General features: G+C 34.9%; 1 protein-coding gene across 2 annotated transcripts in view; it reads right to left on the minus strand.

The window, feature by feature from the left end:
- Positions 1-19,390, minus strand: part of LOC143208276 (uncharacterized) — a 244,213-nt gene that overhangs the window by 93,975 nt on the left and 130,848 nt on the right. Inside the window, exon 2 of one of the 2 annotated variants that reach the window (XM_076422546.1) lies at positions 7,962-7,998. The exons of the other annotated variant lie outside the window; for it this stretch is intronic. The gene's annotated coding sequence lies outside the window, so the exon portion shown is untranslated. The remainder of the gene's footprint in view (positions 1-7,961; positions 7,999-19,390) is intronic. 2 annotated transcript variants of the gene reach the window in all.

The following is a 19,390-nucleotide window of genomic DNA, read 5'->3' on the forward strand; positions in this document are numbered from 1 at the left end:
AGCGCCAAATAGCGACAACTCAAAGAGAAACAAAGCTAGACCGACTGTGACTATATTCATATTAAATTAAATACTATCTCAACATATACACTCCTCAAAAGAATTAAGGGATCAGTTGTGAGAACCCGGAAAATTGGTCCCACTTTACGTGATCATAACTTCGTCAAAAAATGCCGTATCGATATCGTTAAACAACGGTTTGAAAGCCTGAAACCTCTAGTTTCCGATGCTCTGTTCCAAATTGTTGCTATGTTGATTTTTTTACAAAGTTATAGCGAGATGAAGACAACATTGACGATTAACAAAAATGTTGTGCAACTTCGGAACATCACATGGGGAGAAACAAATTTTTTTGATAAATCACGTTAATATCATTTGGAAGGGCTATCTTTCCTGTGTAAATTTTGTGGTTGTTGAATATTGTACGATCTTTTTTATTCGAGTTATTCAACATTGAAGTAAATATGGGCTTTTTAACTTTAACTGGCTCCAGAAAGCGAAAAAAATTATCGTAGAATCTTGTGCAAAAAAGCAATAGAAAGAGCGTTTTTTTCTCTTCAAGGCATTCCTTTTGTTTTTCCAATTTCATTAACATTTCGATATATCAGGTGTTTCTGAAAATATGCTTAAAAAACGCACAATTTCTATTTTTCCTTTAACTCGCTATATCTCGGCGAGAAATGATCGTAATATGTACCATGATCCGAACGTCAGATTGAAGCGGAGATTCTGCCGATTCGATTCAGTATCCCATGAACTCGCTGCGATAATTTTTTACCTATGGCAGCTGTGTTTGAAGTTAGTGCTTCGCAGAAATTAGCGCAGCACAATACAAAATAAACCACAATTAAATCACTAAATCACGGGAATTTCATTAATTTAATATACAATTCACCGTTCAATATAATCGCACAGCAGAAATTGGCTTTAAAATTCTATGGATCAATTGACAATGCAAACGATTTGCGTTCAGGTATTTAATTAAAATAATTCCTATGGTGTAAAAGCCAGTGTGTTTTCAAGCAATCGTAATTGATACTCACGAAATCACGGATTTTCATGAAATTGCATAAGCTTGTAAAACTTGATACTCCGATTATAAAACGAATTTTAATCCCTTAATGTTGTTTGAATTTTGTATGTTATAAAAGTAGAAAATTTTGTATTCATTTTATTTTTAAACTGTAAGTAGAACAATATCACAGACATCGATATGGGACCAAGTAAATTGTTGTAAATAATCTTCCTAATATTCAATCGTAACCCTTAGCACTCGAATGGTTACTTCAAAAAATTGTTGTATCATTAATCAAAATATTGCTTACATTATTAAATATGTCGGTATCTAATCAATTACTAAACATTTAGCAATTGTATGAGGTATTATATCAATTTCATATTGATAAAATTTAAAAAGTCAGGGAAAGGAAATAGGGAAAGGAAATATTCTTGGTCGAAAGAAATATTTAATTTTATAATTAAAATAGCTCCGAGTGCAAAGCGTTAAAATTCCCCCTTGGAGTAGAATTAACGGTTTAAGGGATTAGGACACAGTAACAAGTGGGAAAAATATAAGAAAGGTTTAACACAAACAAAATGTTCGATTTTTTCAAAATATCACTGTGTCCTTACCCTTTAATCGAGGTATTACTGTATTTAAACTGTGGTAATTTCGTTAAAAACGATCGTACTACAATAAATTTGGACTCATTTTAAAAATAGAAGCGCCCGGTTTCACAGAGAGTCCATCGTTTATTGTATTCTAACAAAGACTTTTTCAAAGATGCAGCGCCCGAGAAACTGATGATGTTAAACCGAAATACAGCGTGTACCAAATGAAGTATTACAAGCTGTTTTCTCATAATCTAATATCGACTTCATTTTTTTCCTAAATTAATTTTACTTAATTTTAATTTTTAAGACAATCTAGTCAGATGAAATACCTTGTATAGTATCTTATACATACAACTCGGTTGAGGATATTATTATACAACCTTTCCCATTGATTAATTCGGTTCAACATTTTATGTAGAATATTTATTGTATATTTGAAATGGCATATTATTCGAAAAGAGTTCATTTGAATTAAACCATAAATAAAAATTCTCTTTTCATGATATTTAGCACAAATAAAAATAATGACGTATTTAAACTAATTCATTATCTGAAATAGTTATTTGTTATCTTATTTCAAATAGAATGTGTCCAAGCTTGATGCCAAGACCATTGTTCCAAGATATATTAGAATTCACTTTAGCGTGCGCTTTCTATTAAAGCGTGCTATAAATGAATGGAGATCCACGATGTTCCGAGATTTACGAAGATTTACTACATACAGGGTTTAGCAGATTATTTGACATGCGCTCGGAAAAAAGAAATTGATATAGACAGCAGAGCTCAGACAAGAAATAATCAATCAACGTTAGTCTATTCTACCTGTACAAATGAATACCATCTAAAATTGGGTTCTGTCATTTATAATTAACAAAATCAAATAAAAATTTCATCCTGTAGTGAGAAGAAATATGAGAGACAACAATGGTGTAATAAAGTATTCTAAACTGCAGCACGAGATTTTCTACAGCGCACAGTGGGCCAGGATAGCCTGTTTTTTGTGGCCAAAACTATTGTAACGTTATTTTAAGGTATCATGTTATGGTATTGTATTACTTTCTATTGTATTGTATTACGTTGAATTCTTATCGATTCCAATTAGAATATTATGAAGTAAAAAATCGATTTCTTGCAAAATCCTGAGGACGTAGACAAATTTTGAAACCAGATTTGAAATCAGCGTGAAAAAATCTACGGGAAATGATGTGTCGCATGATAAAAAAAAATTTTTTCCGCGCGTGGTATTGGAAAAATCACAATTTTCTTGAAATTGTACAAGTTTAACGAATTTTTTCAAGGTTAAAAAACGTTCGTACCACAATCTCCATAATTATCCCATATTCTGCAAAGTTTCAGCTTTCATTTAAAAAAATTTCATCGCTCTATCTCATTTCTATCGAAAGTTCTTTGATTTTGACACAGATTTCGTCGGTTTGGCCCATAGTGCGGCGCGCGGCGGTAGCGTATTCAGAGATGTATTATAATTATAATTATAAAAAAGTTACACTGTTTTAAAGTGCGTTCAAATACTTTCGTGGTCCACTGTAAATGTGCCAGATGTTCGGGCGAATATTAGTGTAACGAAACGAGAATGCAGATACAAATGTATGTGTACATAGTACGTCCGCGTATTTACCCTTGGCAGCGTTGACTTATGGTGGTCACGTAGCTAAGCCGTCCCGTACGAATGAAATTAACCGGTCAATTATATTCTCCGAGATAATTAATCTACTTATATCCTTCACGCGTGACCGAAGCAGAAAATGTGGTTGGCGCTAGGAGAATAAACGGGAGAAATATCCCCGCCCGAATGTCGTGCACTGAAGTACGCGGGCGTAAAAGTTCGCGGAAAAATTTACGACACTTTGTCGGCGAAGTAGTAACGACTAGTTGTTATCATAACTTTACCGCTTCACTTTTGCGAACGGCATGGAAAAAAAGTATTGAATTCAGAAACGACAGTTTTATTTGCTAATAGTGCAACGTTACAATGCACGGTCATTAATCGAAATATTTCGAAGGCTCAGTAATTTGCTTCGTAGACACTTTATTTATGAGTAGACTGCGGATGTGTATGCAAATGCATATTTTTATCGAAAGTCGATAAAAAACTGGCACCTAAATACAAATTTGTTTTGTCATTAGAGGATTTTAAAAATATAATTTCTATTTTGCATATTGCATATGTTTTGCATAAGTGCGTATTACTTGCATAAATTTTGCATAAATGCATAAATTTTGCATAAATATTCGACTATTTAATGCTACGCCAGAATAAATAAGATAGATGTGCCTAAAAGATGGAACAGCTACAATCCACAATTAACAGAAACAAATTATGCAACTATTGCTCGATTTTTGAATTCAGCAATGAGAGTATTATGGCCAAGTGGAGGCGAAGATAAAGTACTACTGCTCGTCACAGATGCAGCGACGTATATGTTGAAAGCTGGGAAGCATTTGAAAATATTTTATCCAAATTTGTTGCACACAACTTGTTTGGTACATGGACTAAACCGAATTGCTGCGGAAGTGCGACTGCAATTCCCTTCTGTTAATAAATTAATATCTACTGTTAAAAAAGTATTTTTAAAAGCTCCATTGCGCGCGTCGAAATTTATAAAAATAAATTACAAAATATGCCATTGCCACCAGAACCTGTAATAACAAGATGGGGAACCTAGTTGGAAGCAGCGCTTTTTTATGCAACGCATTTAGAAGGAATAAAAGACGTCATAGAATCGTTCGATGAAAAGGAGGATTGGTCAATTAAATCGGCGACAGAAGCATTACGATGTAAGCATTTACAACAAAATTTAACATTTATTCAGAGCCATTTCCAAATGTTACCTGAGGCCATGAAGAAATTGGAAACAATAGGATTACCTCTAACGGAATCTATATATGTATAGATTTGGTAACTACACAGTTATAGAAAATTTAAAAATTATACCCGGTGGTTATGGATAAAAGGTTACACATAAAATGGAATTTGTATTAAAAAGAAATGTACACTGTAATGTATTATTAAAAATAAGCAAGATTTTGAAGGGTGAACGCGTTGAGGGACCACGAGAGGTTCTGGCACATCATTGGGGTAAATTTAAATATGCCGCTATAACATCATGTGATGTAGAACGCTCTTTTTCAGTGTATAAATTAATTTTAACAGACAAGAGGCATCAATTTACAATCGACACTATAGAAAAAGTTATTGTTGTATATTGTAATTTAAATTGTAATAAATAGAACAATAAAATAATTACTGTTTTACAGATCCGTACATGCCTTCCCTATACATATATTTAGCATATACCTTGCATACATTTTGCATATTTCGACATATTATAAATGCATAAAGGTCCGCAGTATATTTATGAGTTACGCTGAACAACTCTTCATAAAGTTAGTATTTCATTCTCTGTCCGTTTATAAGGAATGCCATTCTTTTGTCATCTATGGTTCTAAATAAAATGTTCGAATAAAAACTATTTAGTCTGTTTATTCGTTTCATATACTTATAACTAGACTGCGGATCTTTATGGATTTGTAGCAAAATTGAATAGATGAAATTCAAAATTGTTGGAAAATTCAATTCAATTATCAATTTTTACGAAAACCGTTTGGTTTACGAAAAAAAGTAATACAGCATAAAAGACGCAGCCTGTCCAGATCTGCAGGTTTCGTCCATCATATTTGTCGACGTGATAAATAGTTTAGAAGATATTCGAGAAAAAACGATTTTATGAGCATTAAATTAGGGCTGCTTTTCTTTACCGGACTCAAAATTTGTGCCTTTCTCCTACGAATTATGATGTATTTGATATGTAATCCAGTAGATTTGTACCCGACGCGGATGCAGATCGAAATTTCGAACTTCTAGGATCAATAGTTGAGGTGCTATGATCGCTTGAGCATATTTCCAGTTTCTTGACAGGCAAGGGCGCCGCCATATTGGTTTGTAATGACGGTCGCACGCCGCTTACTGAATTGGTTAGGATTAGGTCGAGGGGCATATCCAATATGGCGGCGCCCTTACCTGTCCAAAATTCTCAACTTTAAGCGACCATAGTTCGTCAACTATTGATCCTAGAGGATCGAAACTTCGACCTACATCCGTGCCGAGTACAAATCTACTCGCTACATACCAAATACATCATAATTCGTAGGCAAAAGGTACTAATTTTGAGTCCGGTAATGTAAAGTTTACCCAGTTATTTTAATATTCATTTCATTTGTCCAAACTTTGCACAGATTTTTTTGAATTATTTGGAACAACTCTGGGGGTGCCATCAAAGGAATTCAAAAGTCGAAAATAAAGCCACCTTTAGGGGACACACTATTCTTTAACCAGGTATAGAAATTAATTTTACAATGACGCATTTGAATAAAATAAATTTTATTAGGCTCTTTAAGATGCAAACGGATTAAAGTAGCTATTACGATGAGAGATTTTAACCTTGCACGGCAAGTCAACGTGTTAAATTAGAAATTTTACGTTACATATAAAATGGAAAATAAAAATGTGAAATTATGTAAATCTTGTGAAGCATTCAGTACTTTGAAACCAATTTTATTATGGCGAAGTAGCTTACTATCGATAACTCTCGTCTTCTCTAATTTATCCGTCAAACGACCACAAAAAAAGCAACGTAAAACACCGGAAAGGTCAAACGGACTGACATATCAAAAATGGTTGGAAAGAAAGAAGTAATTCATTTTTACTTTACAGTTACAACATTTTCATGAAAAATAATTTATTAATTTACTTTATACATTTTCTACATAGTATTGATTTTTTTAAATGCTCTGAGCAATCAAACAAAATCAAACCATATTCCATATTTCACTTTTACGAAAGCTTTATTACTGAAGTGTTTGGTCTTACTTCTCTTCGTAATTACTTCGTCATTACGCCTGGTCGTTTGAGGGTTAATACGTACTTTACGATTATCTGCAACGGGAATAAAAGTCACAGCGGAACTTTTGCGTTTTTATCCACTCGGTGCTGAGAGTTGGGTCAACAAATATAACGTAATAACGCTATCGCAACAACTCCTGGCAGAGAAACATTTTTCTCGTTTACATGCAGATCTAATCTTCGTTTCTGCGAGCATCCCTCGGTCAACTTATATTTCTCCTTTTTTCCATCGACGTACATACGTATATCGGCGAATCCAAAACTGCCGAAAACAATTTGCCATGCAAACCGAAATTCAATTACGTTGGTAGCAAGAGAATAGAATCAGAAAACCGTTAGGTACGTAACCCGCAGGATGGTCTATCTAAAATTCGTTATCAATTACTACGGCTGGGCTTCAAAACAGTTTCACAATAACGTACGTGACATGACTTCACTGCGGACGACCACGGTTTTCCTTACCCTCCTAAATCGCAAAATCCTGAGCCTGACGGTTTACATGACGCTGTCCCAGTAATCGTAACGCATGCGAGCAGGCAGAAAGCTGATTCTTTACGGAAAAAGCAGACTGAAATTACAGAATACAGCTATTTCACACGAAACTTTAAACCTGGAAGAAAAGCTATTCAAAATGCATCAAGTAAAAATGCATTAAAGGTTAGATCGAATTTAACGAAATTCTAAATATGGTTTGCATTAGTCCAGTATTTTATCGATAAATATCCCAAATGTCTGGCCGATAAGTGTCCAAGAACTATCCCCACTTCTGCGGGGTGTACCCCCTTGAGGGGCCGCACAGTGTGCCAGAAACCGATCTTTTTGGACAAAAATCTGTCGACAACTCAGTTTTTCATCAAACGACTTTTTCATATCGCTGATCGGAATGGTGTTGAGATTACTCGTCGTTGACCTTTGAATGTCTTCAATTGATGCATAACGATTTCGTTTCATTGCCAAATGCAGCTTCGGGGATAGAAAATAGTCGCAGGGAGCCAAAAAAATGTGATGTTTGGTCAAAAAATCAGTGACAATTAATGAACGATGAGCAGGTGCATTATCGTGCAACAATCGCCAACTGCCGAGTTCCTTATTCATTTTTCGACCGATGTACACAAACTACTATCATTAAATGCGTCGTATCTTGGCTTCTACTGAACGAAATGTTATGAAATTTTTACAGGTTAGTAAAAAAGGCTCAAGATTCATAAATCAATTTCCGACAAACAGATGGCACCACTAATTTCGCTAAACTAGAGTCATTCCGATTATTTTTGGGACAGAGGGTGTACAGTATAATATCATACTTCGCTCACTTGCTCTCTTGTCTGACTATATATACTGTGTGTTACTTAAACAAGCTGGTCGCGTATATGTAGAGTGCATCTAAAGATAAATAAAAAGTGATTGGAATGAACTATGTACTCACTTTTCCTCCGTTGTCAGTCTGTATTCCGGGCAGAGTCCTGTAAAAACAACAGAAAAATTCGTTATGGAAAATTTGAACAAACGGTTTATCAAAGGATCGGTGGCTACGAGTTTACCGTACTGCATTGTTTTGCATTGTTGCAATCCTAAAAAACGAGTCTACCCCCCTTTAAAGAAGTAAATCTGCGTTGGCATTTTGAGAATCTATTCTAACAGTCCAGTAATCTCCGACCGAATCATTTTCACGATATAAACTGAAACATTGGCCGGGGATGAAACCACTAATTGCTTCTACACGGCTGCCGTTTTCTTCTTAAGATAATAATAAGCCCAGGCAAAATTATAGCTGACTGTGCTAAATACATCTCGCCCAAGATGAAGACCAATCTTCGCGGTGCTCTCCAATTTTGTGCCTTGACGATACCCTTGGGGCACAATTTGCGTTGCCAGGGAAGCCTTCGCTGGTCTCTGATACGTGAAACGCGGGCGTGTCGTGCAATGTCTACTGAAATATTTAACAGGACGAGCCCAGAAAGGCGGAACACGCCCCGTGCGTAACGACACGTTCCCACGGACCTCATTCAAAACTGGCTGGCACGTGACTTCCGTGAACGCATTGTCGCGTGACCAGTCTCTATTTTCACGCGCATCGATCTCATGAATTTTCAACGCAATGGTTTTTCCCTTCGTCGGCGTCGTCGTTCGGTAATTAAGCTTCTTATTTGCTTCCTGCCAACGTGAGTTGTAATTCTAGTTAGCCCTTTGGCCGCGTTACGAATCGCATTTCTTTGGGGAACGTCGTGACTGTTTAAATATACAAACGTTGAGTCGACATCGCAATCCTGAATCGAAATAATTTTCTTATTCGTTGCATACATTTCTACGGGCACTTCAGAAGGCAAACATAATTATGATACGTCAAGTGGAGTTTAGCATCGTCATCGTTTCAACATTTGCATTAATATCTAGGACATCGTTTCCCAACGTGGGGCAATTCGATCATCTGAAAATTCTATATATCTATAGTTATACAGGGTGAGTCTCGTAACGTGACGATCTCAAACAACTTGTAAGTTATTTGTTGTACAAAAAAAATGTTCAAACAAATGTTGAATGGTTCCTAGGGGGACATATTGTAGTCCTGCAAACTGATTTTTGTTACTTTGATTTTTTATCAAGATATAGAGGTCACACACCTTCAGTTTATTAAATAGAATGCCTAATATTTTTGATTGAACTCGGATGAAGCACAGTATTCTGCGTAAAAAAGTATTGACCTTCATATATCATAAATCTAATAGTTAACGAGATATGCCCCATACCCATTATTATTTATTATTATAAATTTATTTTCCCCAAAGCAAGTGAGTGAGTTTTTATGAACAATATTCCTAATATTCAATCATTTAATAGTTTCTGAAATTATTATAACATATTTACTTTACAGACGCGATTCAAATAAATCTTGAAAAGGATCCAAACTAGGATCGAAACGTTGATTTTGTTTGACAATTAGCAAAATTGCTACATAATTAGTAGTAAACGATCGAACCGTTGCGCCGAAAGCATTTAACATTTATCAACAGCAAATACGATCGATAGAAGAAACATTTAAAAGGAGCAATGGCATGGCTTTGTGAAGAAACAGAAATCAAATATTGTCACCGTTTCCATCTTCATATATGTATAGCTGGATGTGGAATTAGTGCCATAAATCAGTGGTCCCCAACCCCCGGTCCGTGGATCAAATGGTACCGGGCCGCCCAAGGAACATTAAATAGAATTAAATTAAAATTATTAAATCAAAACAATCTAAAATATAAAGAATCAACGTCCCCCCCTCCCTCAGCGGGCCACGGTAAAATTATCAATCGTTGACCGGTCCGCGGCGATAGAAAGGTTGAGGAGCACTGCCATAAATGATTTCATGTTAAATGAAAAGAAAAGAAATCGGCTGGATATAACACAACGGGGAGACTTGATACTGAAGCTAACTTGAACCTAACATAAAATCTCTTTACAACCTATGGCTAGGTCCGCCACTGTCTTTGACGACCTACTCAATTTTAAACGAAAATGTATCGATAGTTTCTATAATAATTTTGGAGGAAATAGCTTGTAACATTTCATATGGAGCTCCTCGTAGAAACGCATTAGAAATATTACGCTGTAGTTTGGTATGTGAAAGAAACTTTGGCCGGTTTCGGGTCACGTGTTTTTGGCACACACGAGATAAAGTGAAGGTTTGAAAGAAGATCTACGGACCTGATATTCGAGAGTTGTTCGCCGAAAAGATTTTCGACGAGCAACTCGGCCGCGTTGGGAGGCGATTCTTTTTCATCATTGTAGTGAATCGAAGGTAGAAACCAGTGGTTCTTATCCAAAAAAGCTAAGAAGTGTGTTATGCGTCGCGTCACGACGATCCTATCGGGTTTCCAGTGACGTGTACAGCTTTCATTGACGATGATATCTAAGCGCGTCGCCTCGTTCTTCTCTTACCGTTTCTCAAAGACTCTCGAGATCAATGTTTCACGAGCTAGCTCGGAAAAGCCAAAGATTCTATACGATTTCACAGGTGTCCATTTTCATTTCACGGAACATGCCCATGTTTTACACGTGCTATATCCCAACGATACTTATATCTCCTGCGCGATCTCGAGCACGATTTCCTGACAGCCATTGAAACAAGATTTGATCCGAACGTTCGTGGAATATTTTTACGACGTGCTTCGAGATTTTTACCTAAGGCTATTTAAGGCTACTCTTTACTTTACCGGACTCAAAATTTGTGCCTTTCTTCAATAAATTATTGTGTATTCGGTATGTAATCCAGTAGATTTGTACCCGGTGCGGCTGCAGATCGAAATTTCGATCCTGTAGGATCAATGGTTCAGGAGCTATGTTTGCTTAAAGTTGGGCAATCTGCAGTGTTTTTGACAGGTAAGGGCGCCGCCACACAGTGGGCCCGATTGAAGAAGCACGCGACATTTTTGAATAACTCTTAAACCACTGAAGATATCACAATGAAATTTGAACTGAATATATAAAAAAATAATTCCTTCTCAATGATTTTTAACTTAATATATTTCACATTTGTTTAACCGTTTCTATTAATTTAAAACAGTTTCATAAATTATTTATTCTGTATAATGTATTTAATATTTTTACTATTTAATGCAAATAGATAAAATATGGTTGATATATATTAACTTACTTGATGTATTATATTAAATAATATGAACAGAAAAGTATATAACTGAAAATAATTTCGGAGGCTCAGGCTGATAGTTCTGCTCTGACTGACAATAATTCTGTTTCAATCCACAATTTGCGTTGACAAAGCAAAACATGAAGATTTGAAGATCGATGCGCGTAAACAATTACAATGTAACTTACGCACTGTCGAAAAGAATTCGTCAAACTCAACGCAGTCAAAATATCAGAGATGACAGACTGACTTATTTACTGCAAAATATAAATTAATATTAAATAATAATATAATATAAATATAAATATTCAACACAGTTCTGTCAGACTTTCAGAACAAGATAACGCGGACAAGATAATGCGACGCGGATGTCTTCAGACAATAATATCTTGAAAAAGGACTCGAACAAGTAAATAATTTTTGTCACATTACATAGAGGAAGGTTCACTGAAAAGATCCTCACTTGTGTTACGTCCGAGGTTTGGCGTCGGAAAAGATATTAGGAAGGGTTCGATTTCGTTCTAGACTTTTCGTTCGTGATTCGCGGTGACGTGGGAGCGTACCAAACAGATCCGATCCGGTTTATGGGCCTCTTGCCAGGTGGATTTGTGGGGAGAAACAACAGAAGGATTTCATGGTTGAGAGAGCAGGCGGTAGATCCGCGGGGGAAACAACAGAATCGCACGCTTGGGTGAGCAGACCTTGAAATTGTTATTCTCAAAATCACTGGAGCTTGACGAGATTACATTCCAAAATGATGACGTAACGGCGGAAAGTAGTCTTCTCAAATATTAATATTAATTTATAATGTATCTGCTTGTGATGCAAATATAAGGAGGGAGTCCGGTGACGGACGTCACACTTGTTAAACAGTGGGCCCTCCTGGGACCTGAAAGATAGCGCATGTCGAAGATACAAATTTTTAACGATTATTTTCATTTTGCTCAGTATTATTTAAAAATATGTTATATATCATAATTGTCAATGAAAATTATGATTTATTATCAATGAAGTGTGCATTTTGATGTAGAAAAAAATTCAGGGCAAGAAGTTGATCACAGTTATCAGGAATTATGTAGAGAAAATCGATATTCCTAAGCTGTCTAACAGGGAAAATCGATTGTCTAACTTCATGCGTGTACCACAACTAGAACTGCTATTGTATTTGATTAATTTTATCATTTTCGTGGTCTGTGTGGACATTTATAAATCGATATCAATTGAAAAAATATCAAAATTAGAAAGTTGATTTTTTCGCAAAATGTCGCGTGCTTCTTCAATCGAGCCCACTTTGTGGAGGGCGACGTACAGTGAGCAATTTCGATAAAATCTCGCTTATACGCCATTTTCTGAGTTATTTTCTCTATGTTAGCGATTTTTGTTTTTCTTTTTTTTTTTTAATTGATATCCTTGTGTCCGTGCCACCATCTAGCGACTCTGCTCGGTAATAGGTCGGAACATACAGACATACATAGATTAGATTAGATTAGAAGATTATTGCTTTAAACCGACTAGAGTTTATTTAACAAGTACAGTATTGTTACATGTAACTTACATTACATAGGTATTACATTGTTTTTATATGTTTAGTATGTATGTATTTGACTCGTCCTCACAGTCAACGCAAAACTCAAATTCCGGTCATATTTCAGACACAGACGTACACAAGCTTCTTACAATTAATTGATGACCAAGAACAATTAGGTTCCTGTCAGATTAATTATTCATACAGGCCAAGTAGAAACAGCAGCAGAATTGGGAGGGCCATAAAGGAATAAACAGCACGCGAGTGTGCTATATAATTGCGGAGGAATCATAAAACCAACTTTAAGCCTGACTTAACACACTCAAATTACGAGCACATAAAACGGTAAGAAGACTTGCTATGAAACTGCAAGGAAACCATTGTCGGACTAATCCGAAAATCTATGTTTTTTTAGGATATCCTTCAGGCATTTTCATAAGATTTTCATAACAATGAACTATGGAGAACTTTCATTGTCTAACAAAGGAACACGGAACAATAGAATTACAGACGATATTACTTGTTGAGGTTTCTCGATATAACGTTTGTCCATAAAGAATATATTGTAGTAGTAGTGCAGCCAGTTTCACCAGTTGTTTAAGAACGTAATTGTTACGTTATGTGTGAAGAGAGTGGCGTGGTTTCCGGTAGAAATAATATTAGATGATTGCATAAGTTCGTGTCCGTTTTCTGTAGAACTGTACAACACGGCAGAGTGTAAATTGTAATTGTAAATTGTAAAATGTAATTGATTAAAAAAAATAAAGCTATATTCTTTAAAATTTAACCATTCAATTCTATTTTCAAATCATTTGATATTTATTCATTATACTTAACCCTCATCCGTCCCTCGTGTCAATTTGACACAGTTTTCGCGAATTAAGGTGTACGGTTCTGTTATTTGTCGGTAAATTTGCCCGAAACTTTTTTAAAGCGAAACACATATGCTTAGCATTGTTCATGGACAATAATGATGTCAAAACTGCAAGTCGAATTTGTTACGAAAGAGTCCCTGTCTGTCAGACACATGTACTCTTACGTACTGTCGCGGAGATTTTCAATGACCATTATTTCAATGACAAATTTATACGGCATTCGAAAATTGAAGGAAAATTGATTTTTCAACGCGTAGTGCTACAATTAGTTGAAGGTTTGGGTGGACGCAATGTTACGTGTGACAATTTTTTTACTTCACACGAATTAGCAACTATATTACAAAAACTTATTAAAAAAAGCAACAAACTTACAAAAATTAGCAATTATATTACAAAAACAAAAAAAAAATAATTTAGTGTATGACCAACTTCTTCTTGGACGAAAACTATTAGAATTTTAATTCAAACTTTATGTAATTATAAGGATTATAAAAATGTTTTAATTTAAACTTTTGAACCAGTGAAATCTTAACATTAAAACTTGGATTTTCGATATTTTCTCGCCAAAATCTACAGAATTACACGAGAAAAGTTACAAATGGTTCCCTAAAGTGAAGTTGAACCCATTGATGTTTTTAAATTCTCTTAATCTTTATACTATTTTCAATTGGACCTACTTATTGTTGCTACAAATGCATAAAATCCACAGTCTAACGACGAGGATGTTGAAACATTCGAAACATCTTAAACTTATCCAGTATAGACATCTGTATAAAATCTGGAACATTTAATAACAATGAATGGTTACAAATATTTGCGTGCTCGCAAATGAGGAGGATTTGAACTGAGGAGGAACTGAGGATTTTATGCATGTATAAGAAACATGTGTTAGTAGCTTTTAGAACAGTATCTACAGCCAGAAGAAAAGTTTAATTTTTTTGTATCACCACTTTTAAGAGAAAAAATTTTATTCATTCCCTGCTGCTCACAATCGATGCAGCAATGCCTGATTCTGTGCATGAAGATCCGCAGTCCATTTATAATCGTTCTAGGATCCCAGATTTCTCATTTGTGAAATGTTATGTCATTTCTGTTTTCGCCAGGTAGTAAATAACGCTGCATTTATAATGCCTCTCAGCATGCATTACAACGAAATGATTTTACGGCATTAAAGTCTGGAATACGCTAGCGAAAGAGTCAGCATCCTTTGAATTATTTAATAACCTGGAAAAGTCGACGCGGAGCAATAATAAACGTACTCTTGGTTTCTCAAGGGAAAGGTAAATGCAGTAAGAAAAGAAACGGTCACATTTCATAATGAATCGTCACACTCTACTACATTTCCTCGAAATTGAGATTTTTCTAGTGAAAAGTTATTACTAATCAGATTGTTTAAATCTTTTACCTGAATTCTAAAACATGATATTATTTGGAAAATAAAAAGGAAAATATTGAATCTTTGACTTAATGAGTTGAACATTAATATATGGAAATGTACAAAAATTATTTTTCGTAAGTCAACGATTCATAAAATTGTTCTTGGAGGAACAAATTTTTTTGATAAATCGCGTTAATATCATTTGGAAGGGCTATCTTTGTAAAATGTGTGGTTGTTGATTATTGTGCGATTTTTTTTATTCGAGTTATTCAACATTGAAGTAAATGTTGGCTCTTTAACTTTCCGGGAATTTCCGGGTATATAAATATAAATAAATGGAATAATAGAGGTATTACTTAAGGGAGCGAACTGGATTTCACTGTACACGTGTATACACGTGGATATTAACGCGAAACCTTTTCGGTTCAAGAAATTATTTTCACAAAAGTGGCACGCGGTGAAATACTCTCGAGTTTCTATGACGCGAATAGAACTAATATCGTAATTAAGCCTTCACGGTGACGCGAACTGAATTTGAGGGAGCAGCGTCGTGGAATTTCACGGGATCGAATCTAATTCCTGCCCGTGGAACTATGCACATATTTGATTGAAACATATGCATCCAACCAGCTCTTCGGAATCGATGAATATTCAACGACCCGTCAAGATCCTTAAAACGTGTCCCGCAAATGTACCGGAGGCAACTCTTCAGGTTCATTCCTCGTGTATCGAATTTAAACGTAAAATTCTTTACAATGAAAAACAAACGAAGAATGTATTGTATGTACACAAGTACTGAATAGCCGACACAATTATAGCTGCACACGTACAGTACTATGCATAAGCCTTAGGCCACTCTCACATTACATTAGAAATTTACATCTTGGCCGGTTCAAACTTGTATGTACTCGCAAATACGTTCAGCATATGCATATACGTGTCTTATTATCTTATTATACCAACATCATTACGTATAATTCAAAATTATACAGGGTGGAAATTATAAAGCGTTACAGACGAATATCTTCAAAAATATTTATTATTAATAAATGTTAAATGCTTTTGGCGTAACGGTTCGTTATAGAGCTATCTCTATAGATAGAGCTATCTTACTCTCTGATCCTGAATTTCGACCCAACAATTTGCTGTTAATAAAAAATGTATTAAAACACAACGGGTACTCAGAAAATTTTACGTCAAACATCGTCAAGGAATGTATTTTTGAGTTATATCATCCTCTTTTGGTTGAAAAACGAAAGGAAGATAGATTTAAAAGAACTGGTCCAATCAATTGGAAAAATACCGTTGTTACACCTTATGTTGAGAACATCTCAAATGACATAAAAAGGATCTTTCGAAGAGTAGGAATTCATACATTTTTCAGGATACCACATTATATCTATCGGGCTTTAATTTATCCGGGCTGTTTGTGTGTCTCCCGATCAAGCCGGTTAATCGAGGTCCTACTGTAATCGTGACATCGGAAGTTTTCTGCCGCGACTCGGAAATTGAAAGAACCCACACGGAAGCTGAAATTACTTTACTATACACATACCTAACCGCACGGTGGACTTTCTCATTAATTTTGTTTTGACTGCACTCGTTGTTTGTTGCTGGCCGGTTGGAATCATCTCTGCTTCATTGGATTAGTCGGTTGAATTAATATGCCATGTGCGTTTCGAATAAAATGAAAATTCGCATCCAATTACCCATAATAATACGCGTGGTAATAATTCGTTAAAAATGCATGTAAATAACGACTGGTTTAGTGTCAGATATATATTTTGTTGATAATAAAAAATTGGTGTTCAAATAATTTACTGTTTAGTTAACTTAAATATTTGTTTCAATATATTCATCGACATTGTTAACGGTTGAAATTATTTTGTAAATCTATTATGCAATATATTATATTATGTAATAATCTCTAATAAAAGTGTAGTAGAGTGAATTCAGCATCGATACAAATATATTGAACCCTTTGAACTCGGAATTATATTTAGTTCAATACAAAAAACAATGATAATAAGACGGCGAATTTTTATGCTCAACAAAAATTGTCTGTGTCAATTATAAGAAACAGAGGTTCAATAAAAATATGCTTATTTCTGTGATTCTAACAGTTTGGGAATAATGTAACAGTATTTATCAATTTTCAAAATATTTTCACTGCTCTAGATTTTGCGTACACATTTTTGTTATATGTAAGTATATTTATAAGTATATTAGTCCACAGTCTAATAATAGTTAACAATAAGTAGACCATTTTATAGCTTGTCTAGATATTGTTTTACTGTATTTCTCAGATTTACACGTGTACCTACTATTTACGTCTAAGAATTTACGTCTAGGTTATGTATACTGTAAGTCAGTTCACCTTAAGACACCTTTGTGTTAGAGTTGCGATGGAAGCTATAAAAGCGTTGATCAGAACGGCGATAAAAGCTGTTCAAAAATATCTTCCTTTGATGTGTTTATAGTGATATGTAGTACAGATTCAATCGGTTTTGCAATGATGAACGTTAAATGAAAGTACGTTAAATTTTTCAAATTCAGATAAAAGTTTTTTCTATTTTTGGCCACGAATGCGTTCGAACTCGCCACTGTGGCGTCGCGCGTCGCTTCGCTTTAATCGTTTATCGCAGCTCCAACCTAAACGTGGACACTTCTAGTGAATCCTGCGGAAAAATTGTTTTCCTCTTGAGACTTACAGTAAAGTTCAATTATTGAAGAAAGGTTTTCGATTATATTGGCTACAGATTGCAGTTGGAGTTTTAACACTGACAGTATTAAAAGTTTAATGAAAAATAGATAGTATACAGGGTGTCCCGCAAATGTTGTATTTCCTTGAAAGGGGTAATTCCTGAGGTATTTTGAAGAAACTTTTTCCTATTGAAATATGTCAAAATTAATCTAATGTTCGATTATAATCGATTCGATATGATTCAATATTGGTATGTTTCAGTTTGTTTACGAAACAGTTGCTTATTTGTTCGACACATCGTTCTATTTTCTAGCCCGTAATCCTCACTGGACGTGTGACATTTAAACCTAAAAGACGTGTTTTCTTTGTGCTCAGTAATTCGCTTGCTTGTGTTAATAAAGTTAATTTCGTTTATTAAATTACATATAATCTAATATTTCCTTTGCGTAAATGTTCTCTGTCGTTTTGTCGAAGCCGGAAGCCGTACGCTAACGCTGCGCTGTGATTGGTCCGTGTTTTTCGTTAATAACTCCTTAATAAAGCCGCGGAGAACATTTCAGCAAAGAAAAACATTACTTTAAATGATCTCGGGTATCATCCCTTTGAAGGAAAATGATTTGTCGTTTCTGTTCGACAAGGAATATTTAGAAACTTGAAACGTAATCAACTTCCGAAGATTTCTAATTAGAAATATGTTTTCAAGATTAATAATTGTTTGCACAGTGATTTCAATTTTGAAGAAACTTCGTGATTTTCATTCATGAGCAATCGGAAGGTAATTTTATTGTAAGTAATTGACATGTATTCATCTTCACATATGTTGTCAAGGTCATCGATGCACGTCAATGACGTTGCAACGTCGACCGATTTTAATGAAATTTTCAGAACATGTTTAATTGATATATGTATATCTACGAAACGTGTTTTCTAAATTTTCCATATAAGCTCACATAATTTACAGGATCTCAAAGAGAAGGTATACAGTCTTCCCTCGCGTAGTGTTACTACCTCGGGGTATGGAAGCTCAGAAATCGTAGAAGAAATACGTTCTTTGACAACGCGTAAATGACCAAAAGAAACACGTTGACAAAACAAAAGAATGTTACAAAGCCATCTATCGATAAAATCCGCAATTACTTAGTTGCCCCAAGCCCGATATTATTATATTCTGTTTCCTATAATTGACTTCCACCATTTTCATTTTGCATAAAGATCGGCAGTCTAATCATAAATAAGCGTATACCTAAAATATAGTTATGTAGTGCAATGAATTATTATTCCAATATTCTCACCAGGAATAATATGATACTTTGAATTTATGAGAGGATAGATATTTAGAGACTTCTCATTGTTCGAGGTATGTTCCGTTGGGATCGAAATGAACGGGATCCTCGATGAGGGTGGGGAACAACCATTGTGAAATGATAAGTGTTAGTCATGCAGGCATCTTATTGGTTAGCAGTGTTTGGGGTGTTCCGTGACCGGAAATTGATAAAATAAATAAAAATGAATAAAAAGACTTTCTAAAAACCACACTTATATTAAAATGCACTAAAAAGGAGAAAATTATTTTGTTCCTGGTTCTCCATAAAATAACGAATCCAGTCAAATGATTCATAATATTTCTCCCCAAAATTTTAAGCAATTAGTTCAAAATTTCTTCTCTTATAAAATTAGTGTTGGAACAGATAGAAAAATTTGATACAAATTTAAATAAAATCATGACACTAGTGGCTATAA

Source organism: Lasioglossum baleicum, chromosome 4, assembly GCF_051020765.1.
Source record: "Lasioglossum baleicum chromosome 4, iyLasBale1, whole genome shotgun sequence".
Lineage (NCBI taxonomy): Eukaryota > Metazoa > Arthropoda > Insecta > Hymenoptera > Halictidae > Lasioglossum > Lasioglossum baleicum.